General features: G+C 43.4%; 1 pseudogene; it reads right to left on the bottom strand.

Moving 5' to 3' along the window:
• Window positions 1–1392: 1392 nt before the first annotated feature.
• On the bottom strand, window positions 1393–1599 carry LOC142280249 (U2 spliceosomal RNA; annotated as a pseudogene).
• Between the last annotated feature and the right edge of the window lie 6712 nt (window positions 1600–8311).

Below are 8311 nucleotides of genomic sequence, written 5' to 3'. Positions count from 1 at the left end.
GGACCGGGGATGGGCGGTGGCCCGCCGGTACCAGATCGGGGAGTGAAGAGAAGCCAGCACCATCCGGCAGGGCCTACGGACCCCGACCAGGCTAGGAGTCGCCGTAAAACCGGTCAAATCCGTTAGCGACAGGAACCTCCAGGGTTTCCCAGCAGTCAAGACCCGATTGAAGGCAACAGCTCACACCGTAGAGGGAAGCACAGTCACCGCCAAGGCTACAGTTCCCAGGGCCAGAGCCTGCGGGCAAAAGGGGCTCCCTCAGAATCCATCCAAGCTGGGGAGCGGGTTACCGGTGGGAAGCCCGCTAGATTTTGGGGGAATAAAAGGGGTCCAACACCACATCCCCACAGGTGCACACCCACCCATCAAAGAGAGCTATAAGCCAATACCACCTTCACATTGCCAGTGTACCAAGGACATGTTGAGCAACATGAAGGCGGCTGGGGTTATCCGTGACAGTTGTAGCCTTTGGGCAGCTCTGTTGATCCTATTAAAAAAGAAGGACGGCACCACTCCCCGTATTGAGGAATCGCTAGCTGCATTGAGAACTGCAAATTATTTTTCTACCCTTGATCTCACTAGTCACTATTGGCAAGTGTCCGTTGCTGAGGCAGACCGGGAGAAGACCGCCTTCGCCACCCCTATGGGTCTCTGCGAGTTCAAAAGCATGCCCTTCGAGCTGTGCAATGCGCCAGGAACCTTCCAGAGGCTGATGGAATGCTGCTTGGGACAAGATTTTAGGGTGTATAAAAAGGGAGATTAGATCCCGTGATCCCAACGTATTGTTACACCTCTATAAATCACTTGTAAGGCTACATCTGGAATATGGGAACCAGTTTTGGGCTCCACATTTTAAAAAGGACATTCAGAAGTTAGAGTCAGTTCAAAGGTGGGCAACTAGACTACTACAAGGAATGGAAGGCCTCCCATATGATGACAAGTTGAAAAAGTTATTAAGTGATTATTGGCTGCAATGGGGCTTTCTGGCTGGTGCCAGCCTCTCTTCTTAGCACACAGGAACCACAATCCCTACACCATGCTTCAATGGATTCTCTCATCCCAGCCCAGTAAAACTACATATTTTACACAGTCATAAGCAGCCAAAAGGGATCTATTCTATTCAATTGCAAATGATCTAGATAAGACTGAGAATAAGATACTGCACGGGACATAGCAGAGTTGGTCAAGTTGAGTGGAGATGAGTTTGCTATTTGGCACAGCTTTTTGCATCAATAAAGCAAGTAAAAGGTGTGAAAGATAAAAAAGGGTGAAAGTGTGAAAAGTGAATTGGCCAAATTGAGGTGCATATAAAGTTTTTGCTTTCTTTCAATTCACTAATGGGGCTCATTTGAATCAGGTGAATTGAGCTCTGCTTTTGGAAACTGGGTTAAGAAGGGGTGTACCGGTCCTGGAGGTACTGCAATACCAGGTCAATGCGTGGAGTGGACAGAGCAAGATTTTTTCCATCTCCTTGTTCTAAAAATCCATTTAATATATGGTCCCCAGAGAGGGGACGTATCAGATATTAAACTGATAAGAACAGATTTAATTTTTTTTTTTTTCTGTTTATCAGTAGGACTTCAAAATAACAAAGGTGATCGCCTCCCGTTGCCTGGGAACCGTCCAGGCACGAGAGGGCTATGTGTCACCAGAAGGCGCACACACTTCCTCAAGGCCGGCAGACGTGCAATCCCAGGCACCTTCCAGTACCGACCAAGGTAGCGTCCTCCGAAACTACACTTGATCTTAGCCAAAAGGCCGAGAAGCTATAACCCGAATTGGTTACGGCCTTGAGTGGCACCCTGGCCTATACCGGACACATCTTAGGGAGAGGGAGACAAACCCACGCCTACAGAAGACATTTTGTCACCCAAGCCAACCCTTGAAAAGGCTGTTTTGCAGAGCAAAAACAAGAAGAATGGTGCTTTTTGCAGCCGCCGCCCACTGCAATGAATCTGAATAACTCCTCCTTTTGGACACAAGCACCTCCCCTCCCCCTTGCAGTCTTTCCAATTCATGATACAAAAAGACGGACGGACAGGACAGGACAGGACAGGCTGCCTGACTTTACGTCACTGCCACCCTTTGCCATCCTTGCCCGTAGAAAGCCCTTTCATCATCCCCAAACCCTAATCTTTTCCCTTCCCTTCCCAGATGCGTCTCACTCCCTTTTATTAGGAAGTGAGCGCAGCTTTTTCTCCGTTCTGCACATGCGCGACGTTAAACACAAATGCGCAGGCGTGCGTTCCATTACCCTCACTGCATTCCACTCCCATACAGGAAGTGGGCGCAGCTATTACTACGGTCGCACATAAAAGAACCCACGGCCACCACTGCACATAGCTGACTCCACCACAGGACACCCACTTCTACACCAACGCAGGTAAGACAGGATCGGCACCTCTATGCTCCCGTTACAATCAGGCTCAGTCACCATGTGATAACGCTCTCAACTCTTTAGTTGCAGGCTCCCCTTGCTTCACCTCCACTGGCTGTGCTGCCATTTCCTCTCCCACCTGAAAGGTATACTTTATTCCACTATTTTCCTGTTTCTCTATTCCCCCTTTTCCCATAACCTACTTTTATCTGCATTTGTGGGGTATCTATATGCTATTTACATCATAGTTTTATTCATTAATATGGAAGGGAAGAGTGCCCATGAGAGTGTTGAACTGCGGAGAGCAAGAGATTAAGCTGCTCCGATTTGCCACCATTGATAAGCTGTTCTCAGTAGATACACATGCTATCCAAACAGCAGCATCCACCATTGCTTCAGCCCACCCATTCAGTGACAGCTCACCAAGTCAGCCAGAGGAGTGGTGTAAGGAATTACACGTAGGCACTGACTCCACACCTTCACATCACAAGAAGGGGGTCTACAGGCTAGTGCAAGAATACGAGCAAGTCTTCAGCAAACATCCGCTAGACTTTTGAAGAATAAAAGGGGTCAAACACTACATCCCCACAAGTGCACACCCACCCATCAAAGAGAGATATAAGCCAAAACTACCTGCACATTACCAGTGTACCAAGGACATGTTGAGCAACATGAAGGAGGCTGGGGTTATCCGTGACAGTTGTAGCCTCTGGGCAGCTCCGTTGGTCCTGTTAAAGAAGAAGGACAGCACCACTCCCCTGTATTGAGGAATAGCTAGCTGCATTGAGAACTGCAAATTATTTTTCTACCCTTGATCTCACTAGTCGCTATTGGCAAGTGTCCGTTGCTGAGGCAGACCGGGAGAAGACCGCCTTTGCCACCCCGATGGGTCTCTGCGAGTTCAAAAGCATGCCCTTCGAGCTGTGCAATTTGCCAGGAACCTTCCAGAGGCTGATGGAATGCTGCTTGGGACACCGAAACTTTGAAACGGTACTGCTATACCTTTATGATGTTATTGTTTATTCTAAAGCAAACAAGATTTTAGGGTGTATAAAAAGGGAGATTAGATCCGGTGATCCCAACGTATTGTTACCCCTCTATAAATCACTTGTAAGGCCACATCTGGAATATGGGGTAAAGTCCTGAGCAGGTTGATAACCATTGGTTTGAGCATGGTAGGGTGTAGTGCGCATCTTCCTGCATCGGTAAAAGCTGCAGAAGTCCTTGAAGATTTCCGCTTCAAAGGCTGTGCCTTGATCTGTGAGGACTCTCTCTGAGTAGCCATGAGGTCTGCATAAGTGTGCTTGGAAGACCTTCGCTGCAGTATGGGCCATTAGATCTTTGACTTGTACCACAACCATAAATCTCGAGTAGTTGTCTACCATCGTAAGTGCATACGTGAGCTCGCCTCGATATTCTGCAACAAAACTCCCTTTTTCGATTTCAGTTTCAGCAAACACTCCTCTTCCTGTAGAAAATATTTATCATTACCTAAGACAGTCATTCTAATGCATGACAATATTAAGGCAATTTAGTTAAAACTTGTTTTAACTCACCTTTAAGGGGATTGATGTATTTCATGGTCAATCCAGGTTTGTCAGTGATGGCACTGACATAATGTATGGCGTCTTTTTCGGGCGTTATCCTTTGCCTTTTCATTGTGAAAATCCAGTTGCCTATATCAAAGCAAATTCTACTACTTGTAAAGTATGCAGAAAATGAAATGTAGAACATATAACATCAACTGCTTAGGAACGCATCATAGGTTAGTACTTAAAAGGATATTGTCATGTTCTAGTCATAATGCAAGCTGGACATTTTTCATGTTACCCTGTAATCGCCGGCCTGTTCTAATGCTCACAAGCCAAGATATAGGCTCAGCTGCTAAGGCTTCCCTCTGCCTTCTGAATGAAACTTGAATATGTCTGGGTCACTGTGTATATAGCAGGTGCTCAGAAAAAATAAGAGTCAATTCAATAGAAATAGCTCTGGCACACTATAGTGATCAATAACGTAAGAAAAGAACTCTTGGAATGCTGAAAATTCTTTATTTGTGCAAAAGGATAATTCATCCAACGTTTCGACCTTGTTTTTAGGTCTTTATCAAGGATAAAGTTATCTAAGATCATAAAGGGTTACAAAACCATATAAACACGTAATTAGTACATAGTACAACATAACAGTACAATATATTGCTACTTGAGAGTACAATGGGTCAAATGACCATGATGCACATACAAAAAATTTTTCCAAAGCCATAGTGAAAACATTTGTACTGAGGAAAGAAAATTTCCACATGACCTATCTGGAGAAACATTCTGGATCAAACAACCAAAAATAGTCAAGCAGGTAAATACACACCTATATGGATAACAGGATGATATGTGTTCAATTGTATAGCGTCATTGCCATTAAGGTACAAATGGAAAACTTGCAATCCTATATAGTGAAGGAAATGAACACATATCATATCAAAGAACACAGGAACATGGGTGTGAGAAAAACCTCAATGTTTATACTTTGTTCTTTATAATGGTGTGAACATGTATATGTCTCAGTACCTTATGCACTTGAGAATTCTAGTGAGTAGATCATGAAAGCCTATTTCAGAACTGGAATCGGTAAATAATTGTAGGTGGAATCTAAATGAAAAGATGGTACAAGTGTTATCATGACACGTGGGCTATAACACAATGGACCGTGTGACAAAGAAGAAAGGAGAGAAAGAAGAGGAAGAAAATGCAACTACCTGTAACATTACGTGATAGTCACTGGTAAGTATCACTTGACAATTCAAGTGAAAAAGGATTCCTTTATTAAAGGGTTCTCAGTCGCCTCAGGATCATGAAATACTAGGGTAAATGATATGAGAATGGGTAAGAAGCACCACTAAAGGAAATATGAGATGCAGGACATATATCTATAAACCCCTGAACTACATGATAGAAATAAAAAGAAGAAAAAAGAAAAAAAAGAAGAAAGAAGAAGAACACATAGAATGCGGAAAGAGAATGGGTACAACTACCTGAGTTACTGCAGGGAGGCCCCTGGTTGGTATTGTGAGGGTTAGTGGAATTCCTTCACTGAAGGGTTCTCAGTTGCCTCAGGTTCGTGAAAAATGCTATAGACAAATAATGCCCGGAGAAAAGGGGTTCATATACAGCGAATAATGGTAATACAAGGTACATGTGTCACATGTAATAGTATATATATATATATTGTACTAAGCTCTACACCAGAAATAGAAAGTAGTCCCTCTGCCTTCTGTCTAGGTGCCCTGAGTTATGTCCTGTAAACTGTCACAGGGACCCAGACACACATGTGTAGTAGGGGAATATCCCTGCTGAGATGCCAGTGCTAGAGCACTCGTTTGCTGTGGAGTTGAACGCTATGTGAGCAGTTCTTACCTTCAATGAGCAGAAGTCTCTTTTTTCAGATTTCAATATCTCTGTGGGTATCTGGCAGAAATATGGAATACTCTTTACTGCTAAGACCCTGTACACCACTCCCACTAAAGGGGGCTTTACACGCTGCGACATCGCTAATGCGGAGTCGTTGGGGTCACGGAATTTGTGACGCACATCCGGCCGCATTAGCGATGTTGCTGCGTGTGACACCGATGAGCGATTTTGCATTGCTGCAAAAACGTGCAAAATCGCTCATCGGTGACATGGGTCTCCATTCTCGATTATCGTTACTGCAGCAGTAACGATGTAGTTCGTCGCTCCTGCGGCAGCACACATCGCTCCGTGTGACACCGCAGAAACGAGGAACCTCTCCTTACCTGCCTCCCAGCCGCTATGAGGAAGGAAGGAGGTGGGCGGGATGTTCCGGCCACTCATCTCCGCCCCTCCGCTGCTATTGGGCGGTCGCTCAGTGACGTCGCTGTGACGCCGCACGGACCGCCCCCTTAGAAAGGAGGCGGTTCGCCGGTCACAGCGACGTCGCCGGGCAGGTAAGTATGTGTGACGGGTCTGGTCGGTGTTGTGCAGCATGGGCAGCGATTTGCCCGTGTCGCGCAACAGATGGGGGCGGGTATCCACACTAGCGATATCGGGACCGATATCGCAGTGTGTAAAGTAGCCTTTAATAAACTGTGTAAAGGATTTTAAGTAAAAATCCACAATAAACCAGCGCTAGATGGGTTTTTATAATTTTATTAATAGACCACAAATAAAAAATTTTTTGCTATCCTTGTTTCAAGACAGAGTATTTGATAATATACAATACACTGATTATTACTAAAACCAAGGACCACATAAAACAAGGACCACATAAAATAAAAAATGAAAGTAATGAGAATAAAATTCTTTTGTATAACCAATTAACTTCGAGATGATACAATATTCACATTGATTTAGTTTTACCAGTCTAATGTAATGCCTCGGCCGGTGGCATATATTTTGTTTGGTTAATAATTTAGACTTATACAATGAAAGATGTACTATATCACCCCTGGCTAACTTACAAGTTTTAAGTTGTACAATATAAGTTTGCGACGTTATATTCATATATAGGAAGGCAAACAATATTGGCAATTTAGTGGCACCCACCATACGTAATCTTACAGCACCTAATAAGGGAGGATTATTTGGCCTGAAAGGTTTTTTTCCATGCAAAAGCTGTATAGTATGTAAGAATACAAAAAATATTTCACGGAAATCCTTCTTACAGGGGCAGTCAGAAGTCATGATTAGAGAATTTATTACATGTCAATCAAAGGGAGTAGTATATTGCATTCAATGTCCCTGTCAGAAAAAATACATTGAGAGAACTATTAGACCCCTATGGAAAAGGGTGGGTGAGCACATTAGAAGTGTTAAAAATAAATGTACTAAGCACCCCCTATCCAGACATTATGTGTTAAAACATGGAGGGTCCTTTAAAGGATCCCAAGTATGGGGCGTACAAAAAATAACTAAGGATTGGAGAGGTGGCGATTTCATTAAAAAAATGTCACGAGCAGAAAGCCAATGGATTTTTGAATTGAACACCTTGAAACCATATGGACTCAATAATGATATAGAACTGTTTGCTTTTAATTAATTTATATTTTTATAGGTAGAGGAGTAATAGGTACTGATAATAATACGGAGAGAAGGAAAAAAAAAAAAAAAGCGATTGTCATGGAGATATATGTGTATATATGCATAATATATATTAAAATTGGTGCTTCACTTGCCCAAGGTTGATGTAGATATAAGGGGCTTTTCATATTATAGCAAATTTATATTACACCTTTATGATGTCCTTTTGTTAAATTTATTGTTGAAAAAAAGCATATGCATATATACACATTGTCTTCCCAGTATATGATGATACAAGCAAGGCTATATATAGGTCTTTTTAGAAAAACCTTTAGAAAAACCTTTGCACATAATTATATTATATGGCTATTATGAACGGTCTTTCACAAATTGATATATGTAGTGGTCATTGAATGTTGGTTGAATTTAAACATTGTTTAATTTTATGCAAATTATAACCAATTAAATATATGCATAAATAGTGCTCTAGGCAACAGCTTAGTTATCCTTGAGGAAGGGGGCCGTTACACGCCCCCGAAACGCGCGTCGGATCAGGACTCTGTTTTTGCCTACCTCACCTGTGTGGTGATAACCTGCCAAGTAATCTCTCCCTCGTGTGGAATCAACCGGCTTCCACTGGACACGGTACGGATTGCCTGCTGGAGAGGTTGAGAGGTTACCGCTGACATTTCCTTTGTCTGCAACCAGGATACATTGGTACCTCCAGCGGTTCTGCATTGCTCGTTTGGAAGCGGATCGGAGCCTTGTGTGGTGCTAACCTGCCAAGCAAATTCCTCCTGTGTGGAATCAGTCAGCTGACACTGGATACTGTCTGGACTGCCCGCTGGAGAGGCTGAGTAGTTACCGCTGATCTTATTGTTGTCCGCAGCCAACATCTTGGTGCTTT

This window comes from Anomaloglossus baeobatrachus, unplaced genomic scaffold (assembly GCF_048569485.1).
Source record: "Anomaloglossus baeobatrachus isolate aAnoBae1 unplaced genomic scaffold, aAnoBae1.hap1 Scaffold_45, whole genome shotgun sequence".
NCBI classification, from domain to species: domain Eukaryota; kingdom Metazoa; phylum Chordata; class Amphibia; order Anura; family Aromobatidae; genus Anomaloglossus; species Anomaloglossus baeobatrachus.
The sequence above is the reverse complement of the archived record's forward strand: the minus strand, read 5'-3'. Positions and strand labels throughout refer to the sequence as shown.